General features: G+C 41.1%; 1 pseudogene; it reads right to left on the reverse strand.

Moving 5' to 3' along the window:
* Window positions 1-20,625: 20,625 nt before the first annotated feature.
* LOC144308878 (eukaryotic translation initiation factor 4E type 2 pseudogene) lies at window positions 20,626-21,351 on the reverse strand (annotated as a pseudogene).
* Window positions 21,352-21,606: the final 255 nt, after the last annotated feature.

A 21,606-nucleotide genomic window follows, 5' to 3' on the forward strand; every position in this document is an offset into this window, starting at 1 on the left:
CGGGCATGTATTCAGCCTCACCCTCCCTCTCCTCTCCCTCTGGGATCTTGATGACACAAATGTTAGATCTTTTCTCTTAGTCTCCCATGTCCCTAAAGCTCTTTTCATTTTTTTTTCAGTATATATTCTCTCTGTGGTTCAGACTAAATCATTTCTTTTGTTCTATCTTCCAGTTCACTGATTGTTTCCTCTGGCCCTATTGTTTTGTTATTGAGTCCATCTACCGAGCTTTTTTAGTTATTGTTTGGGTTTTTTTTTTTTTTTTTGGTGGGGGGACTCATAAAATTCCATTTTGCTCTTCTATATGACTTAAATTTCTTTGTTGAAATTTTCTATTTTTTCATGTGTTTCACATGTTTGTCATTTCCCATTGAAGTTTTTTTTTTTTTTATCTTGGCTGCTTTAATTTTTTGTCAGATACTTTTAATATTTATGTTATCTCGGTATTGGCATATATTGATTGTCTTTTTCATTCATTCTGAGATCTTCCTATTTCTTAGTTTTATGGCTAATTTTATTTTATTTTATTTTTTATGGCTAATTTTAGTTTGAAACCTGGACATTTTCATATTATGGGACTCTGAATATTATTAAAAACCTGCTATTGTAGCTAGTTTTCTCTAACATCCCTCTTGCAGGGGAAGTAGGGTACTGTCTTATTACTTCCAGGTGGATGTAAATAGAACTCCTACTTCCCCACTTGACCTCCATTGACAGAGGGTGGGGGATATTCTCATTACTGATGGATAGTGATGACTGTTCCGGCTCCTCTTGTCTTCTCTATGGACATGATGGTGGGGATGTTCTTGTTACTCCTGGATTGTGATTAAAATCCTGACTCTTCTCTAGTTCTCTTCTGATACCACTTCAAAGGATAGAGGGAAGGGAACCTCATTGTTTTTAGGTAGGGGTGAAAGTGCAGGCTTTCTACATGGTCTCCAGTGATGCCATCAGGTGGGTGGCTCATTACTGGCTGGTGGAGATTTTAAAAAACTGAGCTTCTCACTTGGCCTTTCCAAAACTGATTAAAGTGGCTCACTGTACCTACGCTATTTGTACAAATGATAAGATAAGGTTTATATTGACTAACTACTTTCCTTCTGGGAATCTATAATTTTAGTATGTGCTAGGCAAAAGGTACCTACATGACTAGCTCCCAATGAAACCCTTGGGTATTGAGTCTCCAATGGGCTTCCCTAGGCAGAAACACTGCACAAGTTGTTGCATTTTTTGCTAAAAGAAGAATGCTATCTGTGTGACTGCTAACAGGAGGAAGAGAACATAAGGAAACCTGCACAGATATTCCTCCAGACTTTGCCTGTTTATTTTCCCATAATGATTATGCTATATATCCTTACTATACATCACTATAATAAATCTTAGTTATGAGTAACACTATACACTGTGTCCTGTGCATCCTTCTAGTAAATCTCCAAATGTGAGGTGCCCTTGGAGACCCACTTTGGAAAACAGTTTGGCAGTTACTTGTAAGTACAACATACACCAACATACATCAAATTATTCCACTCCTAGATATTACCAAAGAAAACTGAAAGCATATATTCATGCAAACATTTGTACATTTGTACATAAATGTTCATAGCAAAATTTTTAATAGCTCAAGCTCTAAACAACCCACATGTGTATCACCAAGTGAATGATAGCAAAACTATGGAATACTATTCAGCATTAAAAATGAATGATTATAAAGCAACGTGAAAAAATTTTGCAGTTGATGGATATGTTTATTATCTTGATTATGGTGATGGTTTCATGGTATATCATGTCAAAATTTAACACATTTATGCTTTAAATATGTGTAGTTTATTATATGGCAGCTGAACCTCAATAAGGACATATGCCTTGTTTGTTGTATATTTTTATTAATATTCTTTTTTATCCATCCAATATTTAATAAATCAATTCAAAAGTATATACTTTGGCCCCATTAATTATTCTTCTTGAAAATAAATGAACATATATAAACATACAAGACTGTTAATTTATGAGTATGTTTAAGGACATTTGCCACAGGGTTATTTAAATAAGTGGGAAATTGGAAACATCTTAAATATTCATCAAGTAATACTCAGAACAGCATTGACATGTATACTCTTAATACAAAGTAAGTTCTTAAAAATCAATAAGAAAAAAAAAACCAGTAAAAATGGAGGAAAATACTTGATAGTTAACGCATAGAAAACAGCCCAAATGGTCAACTAGTATATATAAAACATTCAACTTTACTCAAAAGTACATAAATGCAAATAAAAGTAACAATGAGACATAATTTTCCAATTTGAAAAGATAAAGCTTTTATAGTTCTCATTATCGATAAGGGAGTGGACAATCAGTCTCATATAAAGCTGGTTCTATAAAGGACTACATTAAAATCTCAAGCATCTGTTTATTCAAGAGAAGTGATTAAGACTGGGAAAAAGGAACCCCACTGATTCAGAGAAGATCTTTCCAATAAATATATTTGCCATAGGGCTCATATCCATAATGAATACAGAAACTGTTACAAATCTATATGAAAAAGATAGACAACCCAATAGAAAAATGGGCAAAGGAATTGAAAATGCACTTCATAAAAGATGATATCCAAAGGCCAACAAACATACAGAAAAGCATTTGGGGCACCTGAGTGGCTCAGTCCGTTAAGTGTTCAACTCTTGATTTCAGCTCTGGCCATGATATCAGGGTTGTGAGAAGAAGCCCTGCATCAGGCTCCACATTGGGCATGAAGCCTACTCGAGATTCTCTCCACCTCCCTCTGCCCCTCTTTCTCTCTCTCTTTCTTAAAAAAATGCTTGACTTCATTAAAAAAATTGAAATCAAAGAGAGATACCAGTACACCTCCATAAGAGTGGATTTTTTAAAACTCAAAATACTAAGTATTTTCAAGGACCTGGAGTAAGTGGTAAGAACATTTGCCTCTCATAGTACTATAAACTGGTATAACCAGTTTGGAAGACTAGCAATAGCTACTAAAACTGAAAATAAAACCATCCCATATACATAGCAGTTCCATTCTTTGGTATATATCAAACAAAAATGTATAATTAGGTACAAGAATATTCATGCAATTTCATAATACCCAAAAACTAGAAACAACTGAAACGTTCATCACAACAGAATAGATGAATACTCTGTGATATATTTGAACAATGGAATTTTATTTTTTTTAAGATTTTATTTATTTATTCATGAGACACAGAGAGAGAGAGGCACAGACACAGGCAGAGGGAGAAGCAGGCGCCATGCAGAAAGCCTGATGTGGGACTCGATCCCCGGTCTCCAGGATCACATCCTGGGCTGAAGGCGGTGCTAAATCGCTGAGCCACCCGGGCTGCCCGAACAATGGAATTTTATATGTCAATGAGAAAAAAAGAACTATTACTGTATAATAGTTGGAACTTCAAAAAATATAACTTTAAGCAAAAGAATATAGACCAAGAAATATACATACTTATGATTCAGTTTATAAAAACAAACTAATCTGTTATTTTTTTTTAATTTTTATTTATGATAGTCACACACAGAGAGAATGAGAGAGAGAGAGGCAGAGACACAGGCAGAGGGAGAAGCAGGCTCCATGCACCGGGAGCCCGACGTGGGATTCGATCCCGGGTCTCCAGGATCGCGCCCTGGGCCAAAGGCAGGCGCCAAACCGCTGCGCCACCCAGGGATCCCAATCTGTTATTTTAGAAGTCAGAACAGTAGTTACCTTCAGGCCCTCAGGGCTGGAGGAAGTGTATGACTAGAAGCAGCCACAGGGGCCTTCTGGGGCATATGTTATATATAATCTGAATACTGGTTATAAGGGTGGGTTTACATTATAAATTATATATATTTATATAATATTATATATTATATATCATGGAGCTTATATATTACATTATATATCATGGAGCTATACATTTATGATCTGTGCATTTCTTTGTATGTATGATACAACTTGATAAAAATTTTCTTTATGAGGCACCTGGCTTGTTCAATCAGTAGAGCATTTGACTCTTGATCTCAGGGTTGTAAGTTTAAGCCCCATGTTGGATACAGAGATTACTTAAAAATAAAATCTTAAAATAAAATCTTAAAAAAATAAAAATTAAAGATTTCCTTATAAAACTGCAAAAGCAGGATGGATGTAGAACAGTATGTCTATCTGGAAAAACACATACAAATATTACTAGAGGTTATCACTAAAATCTGAGGTTTGGAGAAATTTATATATAATATAAATTATAAAATTATAATTAAATTATAAAATTATAAATTATAATATATAATATTAATATATATAATATTCCTTGATATATTGCTTTCAGTTCTTACAATGAGTCTGCATCTTTTTAATGTAAATTCATAATTGTGATCACATATATTCCTTTTTTAATGTGGCTTTTTTCTTTCCATTTTTTCCTATTTTCCTCCCTTCCATGTCAGCATGTCCTCCACCCTACCATAGGTAACCTATATTAAAAATTTGCAGTCTTCCATATTTTTCTCTTTATTTCCCAAATCCTATCTGGATATACACACACATATTTGGGGGTGTTTTGGTTATTGTTTTACAAAAAAGCAGAGGTGGGGGAGATAGTATCCACATTTTTTCACATATTTCTATTTTTATTAAACAAAACTTTATGAAATATATCATTTTTATGATCAAAACAAGCAAAGAAGCTGTTTTCATTAGGAGAGGAAATAAAATTCCCATTACCTGAAACCTGGCTAGCTCTAGGATTGGTCCATTGAAAAGTGTTAGGAGAGCCTGAAACACTGTCAGCAATGCTCAACTCCCAAGCCAAGAATCCCCTCAGAAAGAATCTAAACCTTCCATTGGTCAAACCCAAGGAGGTCTGGCCTAGCTCAGAATGAGGAAAGTCTAGGAAGAGATGTGGCATTAGTATCTGTGCTATTCCTTTAAAAACAGCCAGCTCAGAGCACCCGGGTGGCTCAGTCGTTATGTGTCTCCTTCTGCTCAGGTCATGATCCCAGGGTTCCGGGATGAAGCCCCACGTTGGGCTCCCTGCTCAGCAGAGAGCTGCTTCTCCCTCTCCTTCTGTTGTTCCCCCCCTCTGCTCATTCTCTCTCTCTCTCTCTCTCTCTCTCATAAATAAATAAAATCTTTAAAATAAAGAACAAAACCAACAAACAGAAACAGCCAAACCTCCTGAAGGAAGGGTGCAAGCATCACATTGTGCCCAATTTTTGTAACTGTCCAGGAATCTTCCCTTTTACTTTCCTGGATCATTTCCCTGGTCTCATGTTAGAGTCTCTGCTCTCCTTCCACCCTCTCAGGATAGGTGATCTGTCTGGACTCCCCTATTTGGATCACTGACCTCCACACTCTCAAATAGGACATTTGCCAGCTATAGAGGTACCTAACAGATTTGCTAAGAACATGCCCTCCCTTTAGAGAGGGGGGATTCTTATACTTTGGCCCTCTAGTGGACCTATTTTTTTAACTTTTCCTCCTCAGTGTCCCATTGTGAACCCAGGCCCCAATGACAGGGTCTAGATTCCATTCCTGACACAGCAACCTGGAGCATACAGTCTTAGGCACTAAAATATGGTCTTCTCTGAGGATACATCCCCTCTAGGATGAAGGTCTCAGCATTTTCCCCTCCCCACTGCCTTGTAAGACTGACCTCTTCCTAGCCAGATCCACTCAGAAGAACTACACACTACTCAGCATTGGTTTCCTGCTGAGCCAGAGCCCAGCAGGATAAAAGTAGCCCATTGATAAGGTACCTGGGTGGCACAGTCCGTGAAGTGCCTCCCACTTTGGTTTCAGCTCAGGTTATGATCTCATGGTCATGGGACTGAGCCCTTAGTGAGGCTCCTCGCTCAGCAGAGGCTGCTTGAGATTCTTTCCCTCTGCCCCTCCCACTTATGCTGTCTCTCTCTGAAATGAATAAAAAATGTTTTTTAAAAATTAGCTCATTGCTCACATCTAACAAGTACCAGAGCTGAGCCCAGCAGTGCTCTTGCCTAGCCAGTAGGAACCATGGACTGACAGCACCTGTCAAGCAACCCCAGCCCACAGCCTCCTTGCTCCACAGGCCTACCTGCTCCAGGGATGGAAGGCTAGAGGCAGGAGACCGCTACCCTTTTCCACTGCACACCCACCCTACACTGCCCTTGCAATGACTGGGCCCTGGGATCCAGGGATGGAGGTGCAAATCAGTACCACTTCCCACCAGGTCTCCACATCTACCTCACGCTCACACTCCAGGAGTGCCTGGGGATGGAGATGGGGCTGCGGTCCCTGGGGCCCTGGCTGCAGCATCTCTTGGTTCTGCCACTGGCCTCTGATCACCTTGGGTGGTGAAGGGCATGGTTCATGAGCCTCTGTGGCCCTCCATCCACTTCTGGGTCTGGGAAGGGTAAGAACCCAGGAGACACGCCACTGAGATACATCTGACCCTGCTAATCAGATGAGAATCAGTATGGCTCAGGGCAAAGGGGTGGGAAGGAAGGCAGGAGAAACCAGCCCCAGGCCCTGTCAACTGTGGGGAGCCAGATGAATAGACTGCAGCTGTCATATATCCTGGGCTCAGCTCCTCCTCCATCCCCCACCCCTACTGCCCTGCCCATGTCACCACCACCAGGGACTGCAGCATTGCCGCCCCTACCTAACACTTGGTCCAGAGCCCTGGGGGTGATCCAGGCTGGATGAGCGACAACCCCTTCCTGCCAGTGACCCTCTTCTCTCTTCCCTGTACCTGATCTGGCCCCAAGGCTCCAAGGGCCGAATTGGTTTGCAGCTAGTGAAGGGTCTAAGTGATTCTAGGCAAGGGGCTCTCACAGATGAAGGGGTTAGGGGTGGGAATTGCCTCCTTGGTCCAGAGCGGCCATCCTTTTCCCCATTCCACTCCAACCTCCTTCCTTCCAGGCCTGGGAGGCTACCTCCTCCACACAAGTCAGCACAATGGGGCTGCTCCTTCCAAAGAAACAGCCCATCCCTCAATCCCACGAGTCCCCTGTAATAGTTGCCCCAGAACTCCTGGGGATGGGTGGCCAAACATGCTGGTGGGAGCTCCCAGCTCAAGTAGGCTTCCTCACCACACAGTCCCTGGGTACCACACAGGGTGAAAATGAACCCACACCAGTTGCCCTAGGTTCACACAGATGAACTAGCTAGCAGGATTTCCTAGGCTTGAGAAACCTCCTTCAAACCTGAACGGAGACCCAGGAATGGACCAGATGGACTCTAAGACCCCCTCTTGAATTTGCTCTCCATCCAACACTTCTCTGCCCTACTCTCCACCAACTTGCTTCATTCAGCCACTTGCCTGAGTGGGAATGAAGGGGAGGGCCAGGGTAACCACCTCCACTTCTCTCTCACAGACACCCACAAACACTCTTTCTCCTCTCGGGCAGGGTCTTCTGGGACACCAAGCCCTGCAGTTCCATCCACCTCAAAGCCTTGCAAAGACCAGACTTTCCTCCTGTCAGGGAGATCTTTCAGCTACTTGCCTCCTCATTTGTCCTGTCGCCTCCCCACCCAACAGGGACCCATGTCCTTCATCCTTTAGCTCCATGAACACAAAGGTCTTTCCCCAGCACATCTGAACACAGAGGCTCCCTTCAAGGACAACAGGGTGCCCTCGCCTTTGGGTGGGCAATTTACAGTTCACAGATGCTCCCATAGCCCTCATCACATTTAATCCAACCCAGAGGATGAGATGGATGTTCTTATGGAACATGTGAAGTCCAGATTCACATGGTTCTTATGGAGAGAAAGTGAAGTCCAGAGGGAAACTAAGTGCCAGTTTTCAAACCCCTTCTCCAAGACTCTTTCCACACTTCCTTATACAAAGTTGGGAAGTAAGTGACTATCTTTTCCCAGGACTTCTCAGAAAGTCTGCTTGCTGCTCCTGGAGACAGTACCTGCTGCCCCCAGGCCCACTCTGCCCCCTAAGGAAAACTCTGGACAGTGAGTGGCACCATAGCCTCAAGATGGAGGCATGAAGGCTGCAGAAGCTAAGCCAGGGTCCTTGTGCAGCCCCCACTCACACACCCCAGCCTCTCCTATGGAAAGAGAGGGATGAAGAGGGGAGTATGGAAGAGTAATTAGGAGTCTCTAATCTGCCTTTCCCTGGGAATAAACAACATTGTCTTCTGGGTTCCTCTGTGCCTCAAAATGGAGGTAAAACTCCAAAATGAATTCTCCTGTGCCTTCCTCCCTCCATCCTCTTGTTATTCAATAGAATTATCACCACTGAGGGCTAATTTTCAGGGCTTTGTTTGATGTCCAGAGGCTCTCAAAGAGTCTTTGTCTGGGATGGTTATTGGAGGGAGTCAAAATTCTGTACTCATCTTAAAGTAGTTGCTATCACATACTCTCTCCCTGACAGCATGTATTTCCCCACGTCTCTCATCCTTCCACATCTGGCTTATTGGTAGGACTTACATTACTTGCCCAATATTGAAACCATGCCAACTCAAATGGCCCCAAAAGGCTAACCCAACTTCCCAGGATATCCTTTCTCTGTCATTTATTTGCTCAGAAGTTTAGACAGTTACTCTTTGGGTTTCAGGTTCTTCATCTGTACAGTTGTGTTAATAATAATTATTCCTCAGGGATAATATGACACCAGAAAAATGAGTCAATTAGTTTAAATTGGTTGGTCCAAAGTAGACATGCGATAAATGTCCCTGTAAGGGAGCCCAATAACAACCTTCTTACTGTTTGGGTCTAAAACCCTGTCTCAGGCTTATACTCCCCACGTTAGTTTTCTTTGTTAGAGGCACCAGTGCCTCAGCTATTTTCCTCCCTTCTACCTTATGTCATATTCCACTATTTTATGCTCTTCTAGATCCCTAGTGCCAGGTAAGTAGCCACATTTTCTAACACATGACTCCACTAGTTTTCCCTCCCCCATCACAGTTAAATTTCTGTGGTGAGGGAGACAGACCTTTCTAAGAGCATGAACTGTTCGGTATAGGCTACTTTGAAAGAATGAGCTGGTCACATACTTTATTTCTTAAATCTAGAATATGAAACAGAAAACTACAATAACAGAAAACAAACAGTGAATTATTATACCTAAAAGGTCATGAGGTATAAATGGGGCTGGAGAAGCCATGATAGGCTATGTACAGAGTGATTTATGAGTAAGAATGACTAATTATCAAGTGGTAGTGGGATGAAAAGAAGACTCAGTCACTAGAGTGAAGACTCTAAGCTCTTACTGAAATTCTCTAAGGTTAACTTGAAGCCAAAACTATCCCCCACTCTAATCTTGGTGAATTCCATTCCTTTTAGTGTTTATTCTTGGATTTATGTACTACTCCTTTCATTCTGTTACTCTGCTCATAGCCTTAGAATAAATATTTCACTTTATCTTAGTTAGCTTAAGTGGATTTCTTACAAACAATTGAGCCTGAGTAGACCCTCTGTTCTTTCTTGAATTTCTCATGGATTTTAATAGAACGTTTTGCCCTGGAATAAAATGACCAAATATAAAAATGGATTCCATTTACACTTAAATGTGTACCAAATAATGATAGACATTAGTCAGAAGCACAATTGTAATGTCTTTATAAATATTCTGCCTGAAAAGAGGGACGGACAGAAATGGAGACATCCAATAGAATGCAGGATCATTCAATATAGGTTGAAGGGCTAGAGTGGCAATTACAAAGGCGCTCATCCAAATCATGTTGATATAAGTATAGTAGTGGGAGTGTGGTCTTGCCAAAATAATCAGGAAAGCCAAATCACTGCCTTGAAAGCTCTTGGCTCTGTTGGTTATATCCACACAACATGGGGCTACCTGTCTGGTTTGGCTGACCTCCAAATGAGTCAACTGGTTCCTGACTTAGTGATTTTAGAATGCTCCAGTTTTTCTCTAGGGCTTTCTACCTCATTTTTCTTCTATCCTGTCACACTACCCCTTCACCTTCTACCCTCCAATTTCTGATTTGGACTTCCTGTCTTATCTGGTTGCTTACTCTTTAGCTTTTGTTATATTTCTGCACTCCCTGCCTCAGAAGCAAACCTATGGCCCATAAAGCAGTTTGCCTATCATAACAACCTGACTTTGGGAGAACTGACACAGAGTTCTCTGCTCTGTCCTTTCTGAGATCCCTGGCTAACATCCTACAGATTGTCCAGTAAGTGTATTTCATTCCTCTACTAATCTGGTGTCTATATTCTCTCTGAATGGCTCCTTCCTTCTACTTTCCCTGCAACAACCTTCCAACCCACTCTAAATATGTATATAAATAATCTACTGCTACAGACTGGAAATAAATGCAGCTATTCTGCTGGCACTGCCTTGTGACTTGGCTCTGGCTCAACCCCTTGGGTACTGGCAAGAGTAACTAATTCATTTGCAGCATGTCAGCCAGTGGAAAGAAAGGGCCTAGAGAATAGACTGAAGCATGGAGAATAAAGGGTGTTCTTAAACATTGTTCCAGACACAGTGCTAAAAGATAAATTAAAGAAAATTGGTCCAGAGAATTAGGCATGATGATCAACCTGACTAAAGTCTCCACACCAAGATTCTTTAGTTACAAGTAACAGAAACAAATGTAAGCTACTTTCATCAACACAGGGAAACTTATAAGGAGTTAAAGGTGTGTCACAAAACCCAAGGTCAAAAATGTAATTGGATTTCAGGAATGCACCAGAGCAGGCAACTGCAAAGTCTTCAGAAACTTAGACAATGGACAATACCATTTATCTTTCTCTTTATGATGTTTCTTTTTGCTTCTTTCTCTGATGAGCAGCTTTCTCAGCTCATCAGAAAGCATGGAAAATATAACTTCCCCACAGAACCATGGCATTATTGTTTACTTTCTAAGGTTCACCCACAGGGGAAAAACAATCCATTTCCATCTCTCTCTCTCTCTCTCTCTCTCTCTCTCTCTCTCTCACACACACACACACACACACACACACACACATACATATTAAATTTTTCTGGGAAGAACTTCTCATCAGTCAGGTTATTATTCTTAGGCCAATCAACTTAGGCCTAGGATTGGAACAACATTTACAAATCACATTCATCACCAGGATCCCACCATTATAAGAAACTGGAAAATGAGGGAGCACAATTTAAGGAGTCATATGAACTGCACAGATACTCCAAAAGGGATTCACCACAATGGCCAAGCAGAGTTTTTTCTTAGTTTTATTTATTTATTTATTTATTTATTTATTTATTTATTTATTCATTCGAGACACAGACACAGGCAGAGGGAGAACAGGCTCCATGCAGGGAGCCCGACGCAGGGCTCGATCCAGGGTCTCCAGGATGACACCCTAGGCCGAAGGCGGCGCAAAACCGCTGAGCCACCCGGGCTGCCCCTTTTCTTAGTTTTTATTAAAATTCTAGTTAGTAAAAAAGAAATGATTCCAGTTAGTTAACATACAGTGTAATATTAGTTTCAGGTGTATAATATAGTGATTCAACACTGCCACACAACACCTGGTGCTCATCACTACAAGTACATTCCTTAATCCCCATCACCTATTTCACCCACCCCCACCCCACTTACTTCCCCTCTGATAACATCAGTTTGTTTTCTATAGCTAAAACCCTATTTCTTCGTTTGTGTCACTCTTTCTTTTCCCCCCCTTTGCTAGTTTGTTTTGTTTCTTTCTTAACTTTCACATATGAGTGAAATCATATGATATTTGCCTTTCTCTGACTTATTTTGCTTAGCATTATACTCTCTAGCTCCATCCATGTCACTGAAAATGCCAAGATTTCATTCTTTTTTATGGCCAAGTAACATTCCTATATATATATATATATATATATATATATATATATATATATATATATACACACACATACCACATCTTCTTTCATTCATCAGTCAATGATGCCAAGATTTCATTCTTTTTTATGGCCGAGTAACATTCCATTATGTATATATACACATACCACATCTTCTTTCATTCATCAGTCAATGGATACTTGGGCTGTTTCCATAATTCAACTATTGTAGATAATGCTGCTATAAACATCAGAGTATATGTATCCCTTTGAATTAGTATTTTTGTATTCTTTGGGTAAATACCTAGTAGTGCAACTGCTAGATCATAACATAGTTCTATTTTTAACATTTTGATGAACCTCCATGCTGTTTTCCAGAGTGGCTGCACCCATCTGCATTCTCACTGACAGTGCATGAGAGTTCCTACTTTCTCCACATCTTTGCCAGCACCTGTTTTTTTTTGTGTGTGTGTGTGTTGTTGACTTTAGCCATTCTGACAGGTGTGAGGTGATATCTCATTGTAGTTTTTAATTGCATTTCCCTGGTGGTAAGTGATGTTGAGCATCTTTTCATGCATCTTGTCTGTTAGCCACCTGTATGTCTTCTTTGGAAAAATGTCTATACTTGATTTCTGCCCATTTTTAATTGTATTATTCATTTTTGGGGTGTTGAGTTTTAAAAGTTCTTTATGGATTTTGGATAGTAACCCTTTATCAAATATGTTAGTTTCATATCTCTTCTCCCATTCCATGAGTTGTCCTTTACTTTTGTGGATTATTTCCTTTGCTGTGAAGATTTTTATATTGATATAGTCCCAGTAGTTTATTTTTGCTTTTATTTCCCTTGCCTCAGGAGACATATCTAGAAAAACTTTTCTATGTCAGATGTCAAAGAGGTTACTGTCTGTGTTCTCCTCTAGGATTTTAATAGTTTCCTGCCTCACATTTAGGTCTTTAATCCATTTTGAATTTTTTGTGTGTATGGTGTAAGAAAGTGGTCCAGTTTCATTCTTCTGCATGTTGCTGTCCAGTTTTCCCAACACCATTTGTTGAAGAGATTTTCTTTTTCCCATTGGATATTCTTTCCTGCTTTGTCAAAGATTAGTTGACCATATAGTTCTGAGTCCATGTCTGGGTTTTCTATTCTGTTCCATTGGTGTATGTGTCTATTTGTGTGCTGGTACCATACTGTTTTGATCACCACAGCTTCGTAATATAACTTGAAGTCCAGAATTATGACACCTCAAACTTTGATTTTATTTTTCAAGATTGCTTTGGCTATTTAGAGTCTTTTTTACTTCAAACAAGTTTTAGAATTGTTTGTTCTAGCTCTGTGAAAAATGCTGTTGGCATTTTGATAGGGATTGCATTAAATGTGTACATTGTTTTGAGTGGTGTAGACATTTTAACAATATTCTTTCAATCCATGATTATGGAATGTCTTTCCATTTCTTTGTGTCATCTTCAATTTCTTTCATCAGTGCTTTCTACTTTTCTTTTTTTTTAAATGTATTAACTTTTTATTGGTGTTCAATTTACCAACATACAGAATAACACCCAGTGCTCATCCCATCAAGTGCCCCCCTCAGTGCCCGTCACCCATTCACCCCCACCCCCCGCCCTCCTCCCCTTCCACCACCCCTAGTTCGTTTCCCCGAGTTAGGAGTCCTTTCTTCTCCCTTACCTTATATTCCCTTTCACTGTTATTTATATTCCCCAAATGAATGAGAACATACACTGTTTGTCCTTCTCCGATTGACTTACTTCACTCAGCATAATATCTTCCAGTTCCATCCACTTTGAAGCAAATGCTGGGTATTTGTCGTTTCTAATGGCTGAGTAATATTGCATTGTATACATAAACCACATCTTCTTTATCCATTCATCTTTCGATGGACACCGAGGCTCCTTCCACAGTTTGGCTATTGTGGCCATTGCTGATAGAAACATTGGGGTGCAGGTGTCCTGGAGTTTCATTGCATCTGAATCTTTGGGGTAAATCCCCAACAGTGCAATTGCTGGGTTTTAGGGCAGGTCTACTTTTAACTCTTTGAGGAACCTCCACGCAGTTTTCCAGAGTGGCTGCACCAGTTCACATTCCCATCAACAGTGTAAGAGGGTTCCCTTTTCTCCACATCCTCTCCAACATTTGTTGTTTCCTGCCTTGTTAATGTTCCCCATTCTCACTGGTGTGAGGTGGTATCTCATTGTGGTTTTGATTTGTATTTCCCTGATGGCAAGTGATGCAGAGCATTTTCTCATGTGCATGTTGGCCATGTCTATGTCTTCCTCTGTGAGATTTCTCTTCATGTCTTTTGCCCATTTCATGATTGGATTGTTTGTTTCTTTGGTGTTGAGTTTAAGAAGTTCTTTATAGATCTTGGAAACTAGCCCTTTATCTGATACATCATTTGCAAATATCTTCTCCCATTCTGTAGGTTGTCTTTGAGTTTTGTTGACTGTATCCTTTGCTGTGCAAAAGCTTCTTATCTTGATGAAGTCCCAATAGTTCATTTTTGCTTTTGTTTCTTTTGCCTTCGTGGATGTATCTTGCAAGAAGTTACTGTGGCCGAGTTCAAAAAGGGTGTTGCCTGTGTTCTCCTCTAGGATTTTGATGGAATCTTGTCTGACATTTAGATCTTTCATCCATTTTGAATTTATCTTTGTGTATGGTGAAAGAGAGTGGTCTAGTTTCATTCTTCTGCATGTGGATGTCCAATTTGCCCAGCACCATTTATTGAAGAGACTGTTTTCTTCCAATGGATAGTCTTTCCTCCTTTGTCGAATATTAGTTGCCCATAAAGTTCAGGGTCCACTTCTGGGTTCTCTGTTCTGTTCCATTGATCTATGTGTCTCTTTTTGTGCCAGTACCACACTGTCTTGATGACCACAGCTTTGTAGTGCAACCTGAAATCTGGCATTGTGATGCCCCCAGATATGGTTTTCTTTTTTAAAATTCCCCTGGCTATTCGGGGTCTTTTCTGCTTCCACACAAATCTTAAAATAATTTGTTCTAACTCTCTGAAGAAAGTCCATGGTATTTTGATAGGGATTGCATTAAATGTGTAAATTGCCCTGGGTAACATGGACATTTTCAAAATATTAATTCTGCCAATCCATGAGCATGGAATATTTTTCCATCTCTTTGTGTCTTCCTCAATTTCTTTCAGAAGTGTTCTATAGTTTTTAGGGTATAGATCCTTTACCTCTTTGGTTAGGTTTATTCCTAGGTATCTGATGCTTTTGGGTGCAATTGTAAATGGGATTGACTCCTTACTTTCTCTTTCTTCAGTCTCATTGTTAGTGTATAGAAATGCCATTGATTTCTGGGCATTGATTTTGTATCCTGCCACGCTGCCAAATTGCTGTATGAGTTCTAGCAATCTTGGGGTGGAGGCTTTTGGGTTTTCTACATACAGTATCATGTCATTGGCGAAGAGGGAGAGTTTGCCTTCTTCTTTGCCAATTTGAATGCCTTTAATGTCTTTTTGTTGTCTGATTACTGAGGCTAGGACTTCCAGTACTATGTTGAATAGCAGTGGTGAGAGTGGACATCCCTGTTTTGTTCCTGATCTTAGGGGAAAGGCTCCCAGTGCTTCCCCATTGAGAATGATATTGGCTGTGGGCTTTTCATAGATGGCTTTTAAGATGTTGAGGAATGTTCCCTCTATCCCTACACTCTGAAGAGGTTTGATCAGGAATGGATGCTGTCTTTTGTCAAATGCTTTCTCTGCATCTAATGAGAGGATCATATGGTTCTTGGTTTTTCTCTTGCTGATATGATGAATCACATTGATTGTTTTACGAGTGTTGAACCAGCCGTGTGTCCCGGGGTTAAATCCTACTTGGTCATGGTGAATAATTTTCTTAATGTATTGTTGGATCCTATTGGCTAGTATCTTGTTGAGAATTTTTGCATCCATGCTCATCAGGGATATTGGTCTGTAATTCTCCTTTTTGGTGGGGTCTTTGTCTGGTTTTGGAATTAAGGCGATGCTGGCCTCATAGAACAAATTTGGAAGTACTCCATCTCTTTCTATCTTTCCAAACAGCTTTAGTAGAATAGGTATGGTTTCTTCTTTAAACGTTTGATAGAATTCCCCTGGGAAGCCATCTGGCCCTGGACTCTTGTGTCTTGGGAGGTTTTTGATGACTGCTTCAATTTCCTCCCTGGTTATTGGCCTCTTCAGGTTTTCTATTTCTTCCTGTTCCAGTTTTGGTAGTTTGTGGCTTTCCAGGAATGTGTCCATTTCTTCTAGATTGCCTAATTTATTGGCGTATAGCTGTTCATAATATGGTTTTAAAATCATTTGTATTTCCTTGGTGTTGGTGGTGATCTCTCCTTTCTCATTCATTATTTTATTAATTTGAGTCTTCTCTCTCTTCTTTTTAATAAGGTTGGCTAATGGTTTATCTATCTTATCAATTCTTTCAAAGAACCAACTCCTGGTTCTGTTGATCTATTCCACAGTTCTTCTGGTCTCAATTTCGTTGAGTTCTGCTCGAATTTTAATTAACTCTTTTCTTCTGCTGGGTGTAGGATCTGTCTGCTGTATTTTCTCTAGCTCCTTTATGTGTAAGGTTAGCTTTTGTATTTGAGTTCCTTCCAGTTTTTGAATGGATGCTTTTATTGCGATGTATTTCCCCCTTAGGACTGCTTTTGCTGCATCCCAGAGATTTTGAACGGTTGTATCTTCATTCTCATTAGTTTCCATGAATCTTTTTATTTATTTTTTATTTTTTTCCATGATTCTTTTTAATTCTTCCTTAATTTCCTGGTTGACCCTTTCATCTTTTAGCAGGATGGCCCTTAACCTCCACGTGTATGAGGTCCTTTCAAACTTCTTGTTGTGATTTACTTCTAATTTCAAGGCATTATGGTCTGAGAATATGCAGGGGACGATCCCAATCTTTTGGTATTGGTTCAGACCCGATATGTGACCCAGTATGTGGTCTATTCTGGAGAAAGTTCCATGTGCACTTGACAAGAATGTGTATTCAGTTGAGTTTGGATGTAATGTTCTGTAGATATCTGTGAAATCCATCTGGTCCAGTGTATCATTTTTAAAGCTCTCGTTTCTTTGGAGATGTTGTGCTTAGAAGACCTATCGAGGGTAGAAAGAGCTACATTGAAGTCACCTAGTATAAGTGTATTATTATCTAAGTATTTCTTCACTTTGGTTATTAATTGGCTTAAATATTTGGCAGCTCCCACATTCAGGGCATATATATTCAGGATTGTTAAGTCCTCTTGTTGGATAGATCCTTTAAGAATGATATAGTGTCCCTCTTCATCTCTCACTACAGTCTTCGGGGTAAATTTTAGTTTATCTGATATGAGGATGGCTACCCCTGCTTTCTTTTGAGGACCATTTGAATGGTAAATGGTTCTCCAACCTTTTACTTTCAGGCTGTAGGTGTCCTTCTGTCTAAAATGAGTCTCTTGTAGACAGCAAATAGATGAGTCCTGTTTTTTTATCCAGTCTGAAACCCTGCGCCTTTTGATGGGGTCATTAAGCCCGTTCACGTTCAGAGTTACTATTGACAGATATGAGTTTAGTGTCATCATGATATCTATTCAGTCCTTGCTTTTGTGGATTGTTCCACTGAACTTCTTCTTAAAGGGGAATTTTAAGAGTCCCCCTTAAAATTTCTTGCAGAGCTGGTTTGGAGGTCACATATTCTTTCAGTTCCTGCCTGTCTTGGAAGCTCTTTATCTCTCCTTCCATTTTGAATGAGAGCCTCGCTGAATAACGTATTCTTGGTTGCATGTTCTTCTCATTTAGGACCCTGAATATATCCTGCCAGCCCTTTCTGGCCTGCCAGGTCTCTGTGGAGAGGTCTGCTGTTACCCTAATACTCCTCCCCATAAAAGTCAGGGATTTCTTGTCTCTTGCTGCTTTAAGGATCTTCTCTTTATCTTTGGAATTTGCAAGTTTCACAATTAAATGTCGAGGTGTTGAACGGTTTTTATGGATTTTAGGGGGGGGTCTGTCTATTTTCTGGATCTGAATGCCTGTTTCTCTTCCCAGATTAGGAAGGTTTTCAGCTAGGATTTGTTCAAATACATATTCTGGCCCTCTGTCCCTTTCGGCGCCCTCGGGAATCCCAATTAAACGTAGGTTTTTCTTCCTCAGGCTGTCGTTTATTTCCCTTAATCTGTCTTCATGGTCTTTTAATTGTCTGCCTCTTTTTTCCTCAGTTTCTCTCTTTGCCATCAACTTGTCTTCTATGTCACTCACTGGTTCTTCCACCTCGTTAACCCTCGTGGTTAGGACTTCTAGTTTGGATTGCATCTCATTCAATTGATTTTTAACTTCTGCCTGATTGGATCTAAATTCTGCAGTCATGAAGTCTCTTGAGTCCTTTATGCTTTTTTCTAGAGCCACCAGTAGCTGTATAATAGTGCTTCTGAATTGGCTTTCTGACATTGAATTGTAATCCAGATTTTGTAACTCTGGGAGAGAGGACTGTTTCTGATTCTTTCTTTTGAGGTGAGGTTTTCCTTCTAGTCATTTTGCTCAGTGCAGAGTGGCCAAAAACAAGTTGTATTGGGAAAAGGAGCAAAAGAGAGGAGAGAAACAAGGAAAGAAAAGAGAAAAAGAAAAAAGAAAAAAGGAAGAAAAAAAGGAAAAAAGAGAAGAAAAAGAAAGAAAGAAAGAAAGAAAGAAAGAAAGAAAGAAAGAAGAAAGAAAGAAAGGGAAAAAAGGGGTGGGGGAAGTAATCAGAAATAAAAAAAAAAAACCACGGGGGAGTATCTTCTGTTTCTGTATACTTTAAGTCCCTTGACTTCCCCTGGAACTTGTCCGTCTAGCTGGTCTTCTGGGGGAGGGGCCTGTTGTGCTGATTTTCAGGTGTTAGCACTTGGGGGAGCTGCTCAGCGGGGGTTGTTTACCCCGTGAGACCCCAGGAGGAACAACCACAGTGGCGGCGGCCGGCTCTGGAAACCTGGATTCAGCTCCCACAGTAACTACGGAGCTCTCAGCCTGCAGGGCCTGGAGGCTCTGGGGGTGGGGCCGCTGATCTGCTCAGCTCGGGGCTGGAGCCTCCTTGCTGTCCTGGGCCCTCCTGGCCTCTGCCTGTCCCGGGGGGAGGCTGGATCCTGGGCTGTGTCCTGGCGCCCTGTGCTCCCGGCCTGCACTGTTGGATTCGCGCTCCCGGCAGCGCAGCCCCCTCCGCGCAGAGCTGCCAGCTGAGCCCCTCCGAGCTGCTCCGGGTCCCGCAGTGCGCGCTGCAGCCCTTAGGGAGCTCGGGGCACTCTCCTGGGTGCGCAGGTTTCTGTTAGTGTCCCAGGGAGCCCGAGGGCATCCCTGCCCTCCTGGGGTCCTGCTCTAACTCCCTGCGGGTGCCTTTCCGCCCGGGAAGGTTGGTGCAGCTCCTGCTTCTCCGGGACGGGGCTCTTCTGTCCTGGGGGCACTGGCCCCGGCCTCAGCCCGGCTCTTCGCGGGGCCCCTCCCCCTTGGATGCCTTTTGTTTCTTTATTTCTTTTTCCCCGTCTTCCTACCTTGATAGAAGCACGAACTCTTCTCACTGTAGCGTTTCAGCTGTTCTCTCTTTAAACCTCAGGCCGAATTCGTAGGTTTTCAGGATGATTTGAAGGTTATCTAGGTAATTTGGTGGGGACAGGTGATTTGGGGACCCTACTCTTCCACCATCTTGCCCCTCCTCCATCGCTTTCTAGTTTTCATGGTACAGGTCTTTTACCACTTTGATGAGATTTATTCCTAGTATGGTCAAGCAGTTTTATTTCAGAACCAGAGGGTATACATCGGAGAACAAGCCCCAAAGGGCTCTTTTTCCTTAGGAATTTCTGTCGGTTTTCAGTCCCCCAAGAGTGAAAAAGATCTAAACACAAGAGGAAGTTAAAATAGTGAGATAAATTGACAAGTAGCCTGCTTAGTGCATTGAGTTGAATCAAAATGTGACTAGGCCTATAACATAGAAATAAGTTTTAAAAATATTAGCTAGTATTGTAATCAGAAGAGGCTGGATGCAATGGGACTCTAAGCAAAAGAGAGACTAATCTTTATAGATAGTTCCTTCAAAGCCACAAAGCAACCACTCCATAGTGGAATATACCTCAATAGGAACCAAGATTTAGGGCTGCCACATACAACACTCTCCTCCCTTAATAGAGCTAATCAACACCAACAAATTCTTGGGTTTGGGTCCCACTCTTTTTTAAAGGTACTATGTAAATTTCCCTTTTATTATGGCAACACAACAATTATCTCATTTGTTACAGTTGAACCCAAGACAACCTCCTCCACCCCAATGAATCCCATTCTGAAGTGATTTCTACTCCACAATAAATCTAATTGAACTTATACGGCCCCGGTATCCTTGATTATGTTTAGAAAACATGTAGTATACTTTATGGAAGTGTGGGAAACACTCAAGTAACAATATCATAAGCACATAGTCTCTCCAGGTTGTCTACTTTTTGCTAATCTCCCTCACCTGTTAATATGGTTTTTTTAGTTTAGCACCATTTATTAAGTGATCTCTGCTCTCGTAGCTGCTGCTTGTCAGCCTGTTCTTAAAACATAAAACACAGGATGCCTGGATGGTGCAGTTGGTTAAGCATTCAACTCTTGGTTTTGATTCAGGTTGTGATCTCGGGGTCACGAGATCAAGCCCTGCATTGGACTCCATGCTCAGCACTAAGTCTGCTCTACTTCTCTCTCTGCCCCTCATCCCTGTGCCTTTTCTTTCTCTCTCTCTTTAAAATAAATAAATATATTTTTAAAAAAAACATAAAATTCTTTTCCAATTCTTCTTGTGTAGGACAGGAGGATCTTCCAGATAGCATGCCAAAAGAACAAGAGACTCTGATGATACCAGCTAAAATGATGGTGCCATACAGAGAGGGAGAAGGTCATGGCACATTCAACTGCAGCTTCCAGAGGTTTTGAAAAAGGAGCCTTTGAGGGCCCACACTACCTGGCATTTTGATGCTGCCACTATGGGTTTTGTACTCCATAAGTTTTTGGCAGGTAGGTTAAGCACTCACGAAAGCATATTCTGGATTTGGGCTATGGTTGTTTGGTCACTGGCAGTCTTATTCCATATTTAAATAATGTCCTCCTGAAGCTGGACAGAGACTACAGCCCCAAAGATCTCCTCCCCAACTGTGAACTGTTCCTCCAACATGGCCAGGATAAGACTCCCAGCAATGAGATGCCAAGCCCTTCAGGAGCTGAATGATTCACTTGCCACCATTTTTATTTGCATCATTGTCCTACATGGGCTTAATTCCTTCCTTGAAGATATGGAAGTCACTGTGGCCTGTCAAGTCCCCAGGACCTGCCATGTGGCCATAAACTCCTCCAGAACTGTTCCACAGAGGCAAAGGTTCCAATATGTTTGATATTCTGTTCATAGCTCTGTGAGCTGGTGGGACAGCCAGGGGTTCTTCTCAAGTATCAGAAAGTATAGTTGTACTGCAGGAGATGCTCGTACAGGGGCAGCAGCCCTTCTCTTGCTGCTGCCTTAACTCTTGTCTCATTCCAGTTTTTCCTTCTCACCTTCTTCCTGTGCTGTTTTCTTCATTCTGATCATGGTCCCCACTATCATCATCTTTCAGTGCACTGAATTTGTTCATCCTCTCACTGCTGCCATCACCACTGCTTCATGGAGTGACTTCCACTCTGCTGGCTCTCTCCTGTCAATTCTTGAAATTTTCAATTTGAGAGGCATTTTCTGACATTTTCTGACTCCAAATACTCCCTTTTGGGGGCATGTGACCTTCTCTGGGTTTTGGGGTCACATCATATACACGTTGGATATAAGAATATGAATAATGAGGTGAATCCATCTACTATTCCACCCAATAAATCTAAATCTTGGTGTGAATGAG

Source organism: Canis aureus, chromosome X (genome assembly GCF_053574225.1).
Source record: "Canis aureus isolate CA01 chromosome X, VMU_Caureus_v.1.0, whole genome shotgun sequence".
Lineage (NCBI taxonomy): Eukaryota > Metazoa > Chordata > Mammalia > Carnivora > Canidae > Canis > Canis aureus.